The following is a 12,375-nucleotide window of genomic DNA, read 5'->3' as shown; positions in this document are numbered from 1 at the left end:
CTTTATAGGGATAAAAACCATTGTGTTTTTTCTATTTGTTCTTATTTCTCATAATCCTTTTCAAGATTCCTCTCAACATTCCCTTTGACAAGTCTCACTTTTTTGCAGTATCACTTTATTTCTAATACCTTAAATATAGAATCAGAAGGCTAAAAGGGCCCCAAGAGGTCATGTAGCTCATTTCCCTGTCCCAAATCAGGACCACTGCACCATGGTTGTCTAATGTGCTCTTAGAGATCTCCAGTTACACAGGTTGCCAAATCTACTAAAGTTCAGTATTTCACTATTGTTTCTACCAAAACTATTTCTGCTGTTTAATTTTAAAGTTTCTTACTTGAATTTAAGCTGATTACTGCTTGTCTTTTTCACCAATAACATGAATAATAGGTTGCTCCCTTTCTCTCTGCAGCAACATTTTGCAATTTTGAGTAATTATGGAGGTGCCACTCAGCTGCCTCTTCCTCGGGCCAGCCAGTCTCACTTTTTTCCCCAAAGTGAACTTGTGTGTATGACTATGGATTTGTCTCACTGCTCTTCTCCAAACTCTGTCGAACTGATTCTTACCAGACTTGAGCCCAAGAATGTCCATCAGCTGAGTCTTCCAGGATGTTGATTCAAATATTTTGGTAACTGCGCTCCTGCATATACATCTTGGACAGTATTTGTCTTTTTTTTTTTTTTTTTTTTTTTTGCATCAGGAAAGTTTGATTGATCCAGGTTCAGTTTGCAAACCTCTCTAAGTGATATATTGCTGCAAAACTACTCCCTAATCAGTTGTCCCCTTCCTAGGTTTTTGTAGCTGATTTCTCCTGCCCTATAATCAGTATCTTGCTCTGGTCCCTGTTTCATGAAAAACCTTATGTTTCTTCAGGTGATTTCATTAATTATCAAGGTTGTTTGAATTCCAGGTGAATGTACTTGCTGTTTCATTCAGGGTGATATCATTAGCAAATGTGAGAAACATGCTTAATTCCATCATTCAAGTCATTCTTGAAAATACCAATTAGTTTCCATCCACAGAACACTTTTTCAGAACCCCATGCACTAAATGCTTTCATTTTAACAATGAACCTTTGATAGCTACTCTGTCAATCTTTGTTTCAATAAAACATTTTTTTATTTTTGTAGGTTCTATTAGATGTAGGAATTCTTTCCCACAGAATTCACTTAGGTAGTCTTTGCACATTTGACTTGTCAAGCTGAATGATTAGAATTCCTTATCTCTAACTTGTTGGGTTTTTGTTTTGTTTATTTTTTATTTGAATTTGACATCAAACACTTTTTTTTTTTTAAATGAAACTACAATTACTTATGCTTTTTCTCTATGTTCCACTGTGGAATCAGCCAGGAGTCATTTTTTGCACACTACCACCACCAGAACCATTAATTCAAATAAAGAGAAAAGTCACACCTGGGAGAACCCCAGAGAAACGGTAAACACCAGGTTAAAGACAAGAGCACACAACAGTAGAAGCAAAGCATATAGACCATTCATTGCCTTACACACTTATTAATGGAAATTGATTATTCTTATGTGTGCAAACCTATATTTGCAAAAATTATTTGCTGTAGTGTGGCTCCTGCAAAGTTGATTTCTTGCATTTTTTTTATGGTATCATGATGATTTCTAGAAAAGGTCATGATGAATGGAAAATATTTTTTACCACCAATTTTTTAAGACCATGGTCAACTATTTCTCCTCAAAAGCCTCCTTCCTTTTGCCTTGTCTGATGTTTTTTAAATGATTGCCTTTCAGCTATAGGCTCATTTGTGTAGCAATTTTCTTAGAGGGAAATTTCATGTGACTTTAAAGCACACCATTGTAGCAAAACTATCCAGGTCTCAAGTGACCTCAAGCCAAGTTTAGGCATTGCACTAATGTCCCTGGCTGGACCTTTGCACTCTTTTTGGGGATCTGCATTCTGAGTTTCACCCAGCCTTTTAAGGAGCATTTGTTTCTAAAGCACTGTCCTGAATCAAGTCCCTTCATATATTACAGGGAATTTCTATTTGCAGCCATTCCACCAGATGCAATAAGCTCTATAGCTATGGTTCAGTAAACAACTGCACTCCACAGAAGGTTGTTTTGATTATTAAGGCCAATGCACTTTTTCCCCATTTTTTCCATTTGTTTTTACAGTGCAACATATTTTCAGTTAATTCAGGTGATGTAAAAATTTAGTATTAATTAACTGTTCTCCTGTATCACTCCAGCAGTATTTGCACAGTTACTCAAGATTGGCCATATCACCAGTTCTGAATTAGTTTGCAGTAACTCTGTATTATAATTTTACATGATACCTAATAGGAAGTATTTTTTGCATGCATATTTAGAATAGATTCTACAGTATTTCTTTTATGACACAAAAAATTATGATTTTAAGATTTATTGATTCCTGTCTATACTGTCATTAATTCTGTCTTTTCCAACTCAGATGTATTCACAGGCTGATACTTAAACCCTTCATGGTTTCAAACTTACCAGATTTGTCTACTGAATTCTACCATTTAATACATTTCCAAAATATTTTATTTGAATTTTTCCCAGTTTTTGAATAATTTTGTTGGTATTTTTCAAGTTGAAGTGAAAACATACACCAGTGCTTCTTGGCCCATTTTTCTTTTATGACATTGTCATTTTAATAATAATTATTTTTGTCAGTAATCATACTGCCATTTAATTTCAAGGGTCCTTTTGACTCTTGCTCCATCATATATTTTCAATTTTTTCCACTTTCCAGCAAATGCTGAAAATCCTGGTGTTTAACAACGAAGGTTAGGAGGATTATTTATTTTAAGCCAACACAAATAATTGCTTCTGGAGAAAGAAGGAAGTAATATTTTCCAGGAAAAAAATCCCAAACCTAAAAGATAGCCACTTCATGGATTTTCGCCTTTCTTTACTCCACATGTTTATTTTAGTTTCTCTTAGCATGTTTAGGGCTACACTCACAGATTTGTAAATTTTATGTACAGATTACACTATAGTGACCATGTAGCCTGATTTCTTCCCTAACACATCAGGCATAAAATTCCTCCTAGGAATTTTAACCAGAGGCCCAGCAGCTTGTGCTTGAAAGGCACTATACATGCATCTGTCAAACAATTGGTTTGATCAGTACAATAGATTTTCTTTGGGGGAGAAAGTGTTTAAAGGCAATTTGACCCCAATACACATCTCAACCTTTGGAAAGATATCTTTCTACCCTCCCAAAGTATGAGCTGACAGGTAACATTTCTTCAGGCTCAGCACAGTAAAGATGCTGGCATATAAAAGCATATATTAAAGGCATACAAAGTTTTCCTTGGAGGCTGTATATTGTTTTTTCCTTAAAGTTTGTTGGGATTTTGAATGCTGTCGTATAGAATGAAAAGAGGGAATTCCATTGCCTGATTAAAGTGATAGATGGTGCTAGCTCAAAATAGTCAATATACAACAAATGGTGGTATAAACCCTGAAGGAAGAAGTCTTTTTTTCTTTAGAATCTAATGGATTTCACTTCTATGATATCTATTAAATACAAAAATCCAGCAGATATTCACAAATCTAATTTAAAAAACCCCATCTAATTTACTTTTTTTCTCCCATTTTGAATTTAGAATACTATAAAAAACCTACCTAAAATTATTAAATAGAATAATGTCCTCTACTGGCAGGATAAACTGACTTCTCTGTGGGCAATAGAATTGGCTTTCTTTGTCTGGGGTGAGTGGTAGGTTTCTCCACTTACATATTTGAGCACAAGTCCAAGCCCCAACATTGATTAATGTACTTGTTGTAGCATCTTTTGTTTCCCCCGAACTCTGGCTGCCTTGTAAATGTTGCTTTTGTGGAAGAAAAAGTCTCTGACCCAAGAGTGCTTTGCATTCAGTTTATGTCCACATCAGAATTTCTTTAAAGCTGAATTGACTATAATAATTTTGTGCACTGGTGACAGGACAGTGTTTCTCTGCTCTTAGCTTGAATGTCTCTTATTTATTTTAAGAAACTGAGAAGCCCATGTATAGTGGGATGATCTCTCCCTGGGCCTCTCTGTTGGAAAGTGAAGGAAACTCTTCCTTTGACACAAGGAATGGTCACAGGAGCTTATTCTGGACAGAACTAATTTAGTCTAATAATGCAAATACTCTCATCCTCTTACCCTTAATTTCATTATTAATAAATCATATTCTTTTTAAGATCCAACTCTGTAAATTCAAAGAGCCACTATCTTCAGAATGATTTAGAAGTTTCCATTCACAGTGAAAATTCCAAAGGAACAGTGATCTACAAATCAGCTGTTGCCAAAACCTCTAACTCATGACTGACATTGTTCACAGCAATTTTGTGAATTGATCTCCTTCTTTCCTCCATCAAATCTCTGTCTTTATTTTGAAAGCTCAGTAGACATTAGAAATTTTAATGGCGACCAACAGGCTGGTTTTTCTAACGCACTCTGGATTTAAATCCCTCCTATTGCTTTGAAGACATTAATGAGACTAGGAGCAATAGAAAATCATGCACTAACACAAGTTCATGCTGACAGGATGTAGAGTACCATATTTGTAAGAAATAATAACAAAAGGTGTGGTCTTCTATGGTCAAGGCTGTCCCCCGTTCTAGAGAGTAGGTTGACATGCTTCTTAAGACAAAGTAAGCAGTTATAGGTAAAGCTTTTCATTTGGATTGGGTCTTTTTCTTTGTTTTTTCTTTCCACCTTGAAGGATGTAGTGTGCAAGAGGCATTTCCAGGGGTTTTTTTGAGTGATGCCATGTTTTAATGAAGGATGAGGTAGTTCAAACAGTGTGTGTGCCCTGGAAGGGCTTGATCTTGGCACTAAAATGAACAATGTCTTGAAGTCGGATACATTCAGTTTTAAGGGCCTTTATTAAATACTACAAAAGTTGCAATTATTAAACTATTACAAGCTTCAATACTGCAAAGTTACAAAAATTATGAGAAATCTACATTATCGGTGAGGAGGATACTGATAGACAGTTCCTTTATCTTCCATGCCAGAAGATAAACAAAATCTTTTCTAATCATGGCGCTCCAACATGTTATCTGCGTTGCAGGTCACCTGTACACCAAAATAGTTTCAGATGGTAGGGCCAGAAATGGACATGTCAAGAGAAATTTTACAAACACATGACAATAAGCAGCAATCCTACTAAAATTGTAATAGTAAGGTTTTTTGGTAATTGAAGTTTTATTCTGACCACCTGTAAACACTCCACTTCTTTCCATATTTAGACATCAGATAAACTTTCATTTTCCAAGCATTATTAAAGGGAATCTGAGACAAAAATAAGAATCTCACCATTACTAATGATAGCATTTGCTAAGGATAGTCGTTATTACCCAGAGCAGTAATTAAACTATCAAAACCAAACTCATAATGGAATTAGTTCTGTTTGGTCTAAGAAAGATACAAAGGGAAAATCATAGTAATGGTACTCTGACTTGTCAAAGGTTATACTAGAAGAGAACAAGCTATTTTTTTACATGCCTAAAGTAAATAGGAAAGTGAATTAACTTTTGGCATTGAAGAATTTAAATGAAGGAAATTAGGAAAGACTTTCTAATCACTGTGAAAATTATCTATTTAAGGTAGATAAGATCTATTTAAGAGAAGAAAGCTCAGAATCTCTTTACAGGCTTTTATAACCATATCAAAAAAGGCTTCATTCAAGAGCACCACAAGGTACTGGATGAGATCATCTCTAGTGGCTCCTTTTATATTTTCAGTCTAAACCTTCAGTTCAAGATCATTCCTTAGAAGATTATGTTCTTCATCGTGAGTGTAACAGTTGTGATTGGCCAGTACACTGTACACAAGTGAATTGTTTAAGAATTTTCCTCTTTTCTGTGTTGGCTTTTAAAATTTGTATGCACCCAGTATGCTCCCAGCTGTCAAACACGAGGGAACTGGTTGTATTATTTCTGTTTTACTTTCCATTTCAACAGCTTGAAGGCCAAAAGCCTTCAGGCTGTTGCTGACAGCAGATTTCTAATGAGAAGTACTACACTGTATTGTGGAGAACACTATTTAAGGGCATAGAGCTCCCTATTCACAATCCATCAGTAAAATCTTCTATTTCACAGTCTTCCTTTCACCTTGCTTATTTGTACTCCTCTTTTTGATGCACATAAGAATGACAGTATTTACATACAGAAATTATTTTTCTACCATCCTTTCTCTCACAGTTCTGCTTTTAAATATATGAGTTCTACAACTTCATTTTTCTTTTGTTGTTTTGAGCCTAAAAACTCAGGAGAATTTCAATAATAGATTTTTTTTCTCTTCATGAAAATATGCATCTGTACTTCAAAGTTTGTGAGCAAGACATCCAGCAAAAGGCAAAATAAAACTGTCATCTGTCTCAATCATTCTAGCAAAGTCGAGTTAATTAATATTGATAGAAAAAATGTCCAAAAATAGATGTATATTTGAATTACTGTATGCTAATAAGCCATGATGAGAGCATAAGAATCTGAAGCATTCTTCAAAAATCAATATGATAGGAGCATTTGCCAGGAGAGGTTTCACAAAAAGATCCAAATGATCTGTAGTGTAGCCTCATAAAAGTGGTTCATATTTTAGTGTAGCAATGTACTGCAACATCACTCACAGAAAATGTCCTCCTCTAAATTCCAAAACATTAGACCACTAAATCAAGAACTATTTTATGATTTGTATACAGTTTACTGCATGTTCAAGCTGCAATGAGGATAGCAGGAGGTTTTGTTGCAATTTATTTTTTAAAGAATTAATTTATGTGGAATTACATTATATGGAGAGCAGAAAGACACAGGCTTTCTGTGGTTTTTTTGTTTGTTTGTTTGTCTTTCCTTCTGACTGCAGTCTACATTGTTCTTTTTAATATCTTATGTTCAATTCTGGAAATTCCTGCAGTACAAATATAGGTAATTTCAATCTTTAAGAGAAATGTATGCCTGCAAATCACCTGCACGTAACTTTAGATACTTAGACTATAATAATTTATTACTATTTCGTGATTACAACAACTAACATCTCAATCGCCCATATTATTCTACCCAAAACATCAAAAATAGCTCTGGCTTTATGAAGCTTTTCTGTGTGCAAAGTTGGAGGCACAGAGGAGTATTCACACTGTTGAGATGAAGACAACCATCTAAACAAATGCACAAACTTTTAATAGTTAGCCCTTGAGGCTGCTATGCAGTGAATGCAGAGTGTCTGCACAGTAGGTCAGGCCCCTTGTACATTGTGACTTGTAGCAGAGGATTTGTGAGCTAAATGCTTTCCAAAAATCACGTTTTGCTAGTAACGCTACACATGAGCCCTGGACATGCGTGGATTTCCAGACACACAGCCATCCTTGATGAAATATCTGACCCCTGAGCACCTCAGCCCCTGGTGACATTTATTCAGAAATGTCCTAACGTTTACCAGGAATAAGGGAGACCTGTGGTTGGAAATGTGAGATTCTCTAAATCCACTTGGAACTAGGAAAAGTCTGCTTAGTAACTAGGTAACTCTATCAGTTCTGTAATTTCTATTATCCCATGGGATCATAGTAACTGCTGTGGTACTGAGTTATGTTCCCTTGCCCCCAGTATAGCCCAATCATCTATTGAACAGCATTATCAGAAAGAGTGGGGAACACTCCTACCTCTGACTTCAGACCCTGGTACCCCACTCTCAAAACAGCAGTCTAGAGGCAAATGCCTTCTGCAGGTCTATTTTGAAGGGATGTAGCTGGAGCTACAATTTTAGAGAAAGAAAATCTTTGCAGAGTCCCTTGGGCTTCCAGTCCTGCTCCCAGCTGAGTGGGAGGTTGGTGCACAGGTTTTGGCACATATGTGACCCTTGATATGCATAAAAGCAGAAATTCAGGTGTCTGGGAATCTTCAGAGTAAGATGTCCATGTACATGTTGACTTTAGTGCTCCTATAATGGGTGGTCAACACCAATAATTTCCTTCAATCAGAATGTTTAATTTAGCCATGTGCACCCTGCCCACCTTTGAGTAATTTGTCTTGTCAAGGAGCTCAAGGTCTTGTATGAATTTTATACTCACAGTGTGAAAATGCATATGTGTTTTCAGACTGGCCTGCATGAGCATGTGGTACAATCACCTTTGCTGGTTTTGTGATAGAAATGTCCCTCACTGAAGGAGTGATTTTTTAAAGAAATATTTTTTTCTGCTCATATTATCAGTTTAGAAACTGAATCCCAGGACAACCTAATGTCAGTTAAAAAGCTGAGGATTATCTCAAAAAATACTGTACAGAAAAATATTCAAATATCTTACATTCATCTTAAATGTTCCTGTCAACTCTCTCATTTGACTTTATGTGCACTCTTAACTTTTCATTTATTCCATGTTCTGAATGAGGCAGTGAATATTGTCATCTTCTCTTCCTCCATTCTCCTTTCTCTAATACGTATTTTCAGCTGTTGCTTATTTAGGCTATTAGAAATGTCCTGTTAGAGATTTAAAACTATCAGCTGCCAGATCAATAGTTGAGTTGTGTGCTGTGATACCAGTTATTTTTCCCTCTCCAGATAACTTGCCTTCTCATAAGCTGTCTCTGCATCTTATAGCTAATGCAATGGGAAGAGGGTTTCCAAAGGCTGAGTTGCTGAATAGTGAATTAATTAGCAGAACTTCTGCTGTTAAAATTAGGTATTAGCCAAGCTGGTGTGCAAATATGTTCAAAAAATTTCAGCTGAACATAGAGCTCTAGCATTTAGCTGTGGTAGTTTAGATTTAGATATATATTCTCAGATGATTAGTTTTGTGCCTGGTGTTATACACATCAAGGTCACCTAAATCCACTTCCACAGTTGCTCCAGACAGAGGTCTGCCTGGAGCTAGAGAATTTTTAGAGCAAAAGATTAACCTATGCTGTTTGTACATGGCCAGTCACTTGTTATGGAATGCAGGACTGTAACCTCTTTGGGAGCAAGGGGATACAGCATGCAGGAGATCATATCGAAATGGCTTGAGTTCTGTTTCCCATTTGGAAAGTAACAGTCTTGAACGGTATTCACTAGTGGGCACTTTCTGAAACTCTAGTTATATTAACTCTACTGACTTGTCAAATTTGGAGTTTGATTAATTTTGCCAATTTAAAAAGCATGTTGCAGCTTCACCTGGTATGTTTCATTTCCTGTAATAAAATACTGTTTAAAATTGATTCATGCTGTGAAAAAAAAAAAAAAAAAAAAGTTGTATTTCATTCCAAAGCAATTTCTTTAAAGAGAAAGTAAATCTTTTAGTGTTTTTGGCTGGTGAAGTACCTTAAAGTAATTTTGAAGCTTTAACAAGATGAGCTGAGGACCAGATCCAAAACTTGAGGTGTAAGGGAGCATTTCATCTAGATAGTGTTAAAGGTGGCAGGAAGTTGCTGTTCCCAGGTCTGAGACACAGCAGCTGTACATGCTCACAGTCCAAAGGGGCACCAGACCCCACTGATGGCTTGCTGAACCTGAGCAACTCTTTAACTTTATTGCTTGCATGGATATATCTTCCTGTAGAAACAAACTGGTCTGGTAGAACTGATGAAACTCGGTTTTCTATGGCTTTGTAGCCTACATAATGTATCTCTAGATATGTCTCTAGATCCTTCCTGCCTTAATTCTTCTGCTTCCTACAGGCCTTCTCAGTAGGCCCAGTTTCCTCCTCGGTTCATTACCCACAGCCTTCCTGAAAAGCACTTGAGGTAAGGCTATGGCATCATGATTTACAGCTGCAGTACTAGAATAGGAAAAGAGTTTTTTGTGTGTCTTAAAATTTAGGAGGTATAACTGGCTTGCAGGCTAATACTAAGAGTTGTAAAATGCAAACAATTAAATTTGAAATTAAAATTAGCGTGACTAAAGGATTTCATTTGCAGAACAGGATTTTAGCTGTAATTTGGCATTTGATTCACAGTGAAGATGACAGGTTACAGACTCAAGAATAATAAAAACTGCCTCTGGAATTAATTTTCCTTTACATCTTGTTGCAACACATTAGACACATACATTATTTATCATCACATGGATCTCATCTTAAAAAACTCCAGAGCCTTGACCCAGTCACATTCTCTACTCTGATTAGACTGCAGCAGGAGATAATTATTCCAGGAATATCTCTGTGTTGGGGTTTCACAGCTGTTGCAAACTGCTACAACAACTGAGATAACATAGACATTGACAATAAAGAAAACCAAAGGATCTTCATGTTTTACAATTTCTTGCAGGACATTCTCCAGATAGCTGAGAAAAGACATAGCCTACTACTTTTTCCAAGACTGCTTTGGTATGTTCACACAAATAATACCAAGCTGACTCTAGTGGGAAATGGGAGGGAAGACTTCTCAGATCCCCTTGAGAAGAAAGGTATCCTGCTTCCAGAACTTGCCTGTGCCAGGAACAAAACTGGATTCTGCTTAAATTCATTTTACATCACTTGACCACAGCCTAGTGGGAGCAGAACTATTACAGGTGCTGACATAAAGTGGGCTGAGTGGCCAAAAAAGGATAACACAACCACAGTCTGCAATTGGCTCTGGATTTTCTCCACTAATGCTGGGAGACAGTCGTGATTCTGGCACCCCTTCCCAGCTAAGCATAAAAGATAAAAAGTAAAGGTGACTTCTACAGTTGAAACATAACTGTTTGATATTCAATTTCAGCTTAACTTTAGTTATGGAAAACAAAAAGGGGAAAGAATAATATTGCAGTCATATTATAAACCCTAAGTCTCATTCCCAGCCAATACAAATTTCTCACAGCAAGAGAGAAGAAATGTATATGTTTTTTAGAAAAAGTGACAAGATGTGGATGATGAGAGGGGGTTTTCTCTTCACTTTGTTACATCAATCTTGCTCTGGAGTAACTCCATGGGTTCAGTGGCATCAAGCTGACAGACCAAGCCAAGAAGCAGGCTTTGTGTTAACGAGCTCTCATGGGCTTGCCTGATGAGTGAAATTTTGGGGACAAGAACATGAGGTATTTGAATACATGCAATATTCTCTCTATTCTTCTGTTCTACTTGGAGCTGGGTCTAATGTACACAAGATGAGAGCTAGCAAAGGTTTGTAATGAGGTTTCAGAACATATCTACCAGGGAAGTCAAAGGACTGATGTAGCTAAAAAATGATGATGAAATCAGAGAATAATTTATTTTCATCTACTGAACTACTGTTATCCCTCTCCCTGGCAGAGCTCAAAGAATAAGTCATATTCTGAAAAAAATAGTATGAGAATTACATTTTTATTTTATTTTAAAAAGTGAATTTGCTGAGTTCCTGACTGAAACTGAGAGACCTACTTTCTACCTACTTTCCAGGATCTCAAGGGTGGAGATTTGGGTTGTATCTAACAACATAATCTCTTTCATCAAATTCTAGAGAATCACGGTATAAACAGGATTCCATTCCAACCCTGAGAAATAGATGGAACTCAATACTTTGGTGAGAAGCAAACAGCTTGGTAAAGCTTTCTTTCTCCCTAGTATATTCTGAATCACTCCACATGCCATGGCGGAGTGAAAAATAACCGCTCCGTGAGTGGTTTCCACTTTCCGTGAGGAGAGAAAATAACCTTGGAAACAAAAGAGGGTCTGTGAGGAGATAGAAAGACTAGACTAGACCAGACTAGACTAGAATAGAATAGAATATTTCAAATGGAAAGGACCTACAGTGACCATCTAATCCAACTGCCTGGCCACTTCAATGATGACAAAAATGAAAGCATAATATTAAGGGCAGTGTCCAAATGCCTCTTAAACACTGACTGGGGGCATTGACCATCTCTCTGGGAAGCCTGATCCAGTGTTTGACCACCCTCTCTGTAAAGAAATGCTTCCTCATGTCCAGTCTAAACCTTCCCTGAGGCAGCCTGGAACCACTCCCACAGGTCCTTTCACTGAATACCAGGAAGGGGAGCTCAGCACCTCCTCAGGAAGCTCAAGAGCAGTGATGTGCCTTGTTTCCCTGGCACTGGCGCTCCTGGGGTGGATCAGCTGCCCGTGCAGTTCTTTGGTCTTTTCCATCACTGCTACTGCATGAGGAAAAGCAGTCTACTGCCATCCTGCTCTTGCTTTGTCAGGACCCAGCCCTGCTCCTATTAAACCAATGACAAAAGTGCACATCTCATTTCTCCTCAAAGGCTTCAGACGTCTTTTACATTCAGAGGACCTCGATGCCCCTGACATTTGTGTACAAATATCGTCTGCAGTCACCAGCTCTGTGCTTTTACCTCAAAGTTTCCAAGAGTCCCTCATAAAGCGGCATATGGGTGGACAATATTTTGGCACATATTTTATTAAGGATAAGTAAATTCCCATGGGTGAAAAAAATCCAAAACTGTGCCAATAATTTCATCTAACAAGAATTTCACTGAGCTTAAATACACA

The sequence above is a fragment of the Corvus cornix genome, chromosome 1A (genome assembly GCF_000738735.6).
Source record: "Corvus cornix cornix isolate S_Up_H32 chromosome 1A, ASM73873v5, whole genome shotgun sequence".
In the NCBI taxonomy this organism is placed as follows: Eukaryota; Metazoa; Chordata; class Aves; order Passeriformes; family Corvidae; genus Corvus; species Corvus cornix.
The sequence above is the reverse complement of the archived record's forward strand: the minus strand, read 5'-3'. Positions refer to the sequence as shown.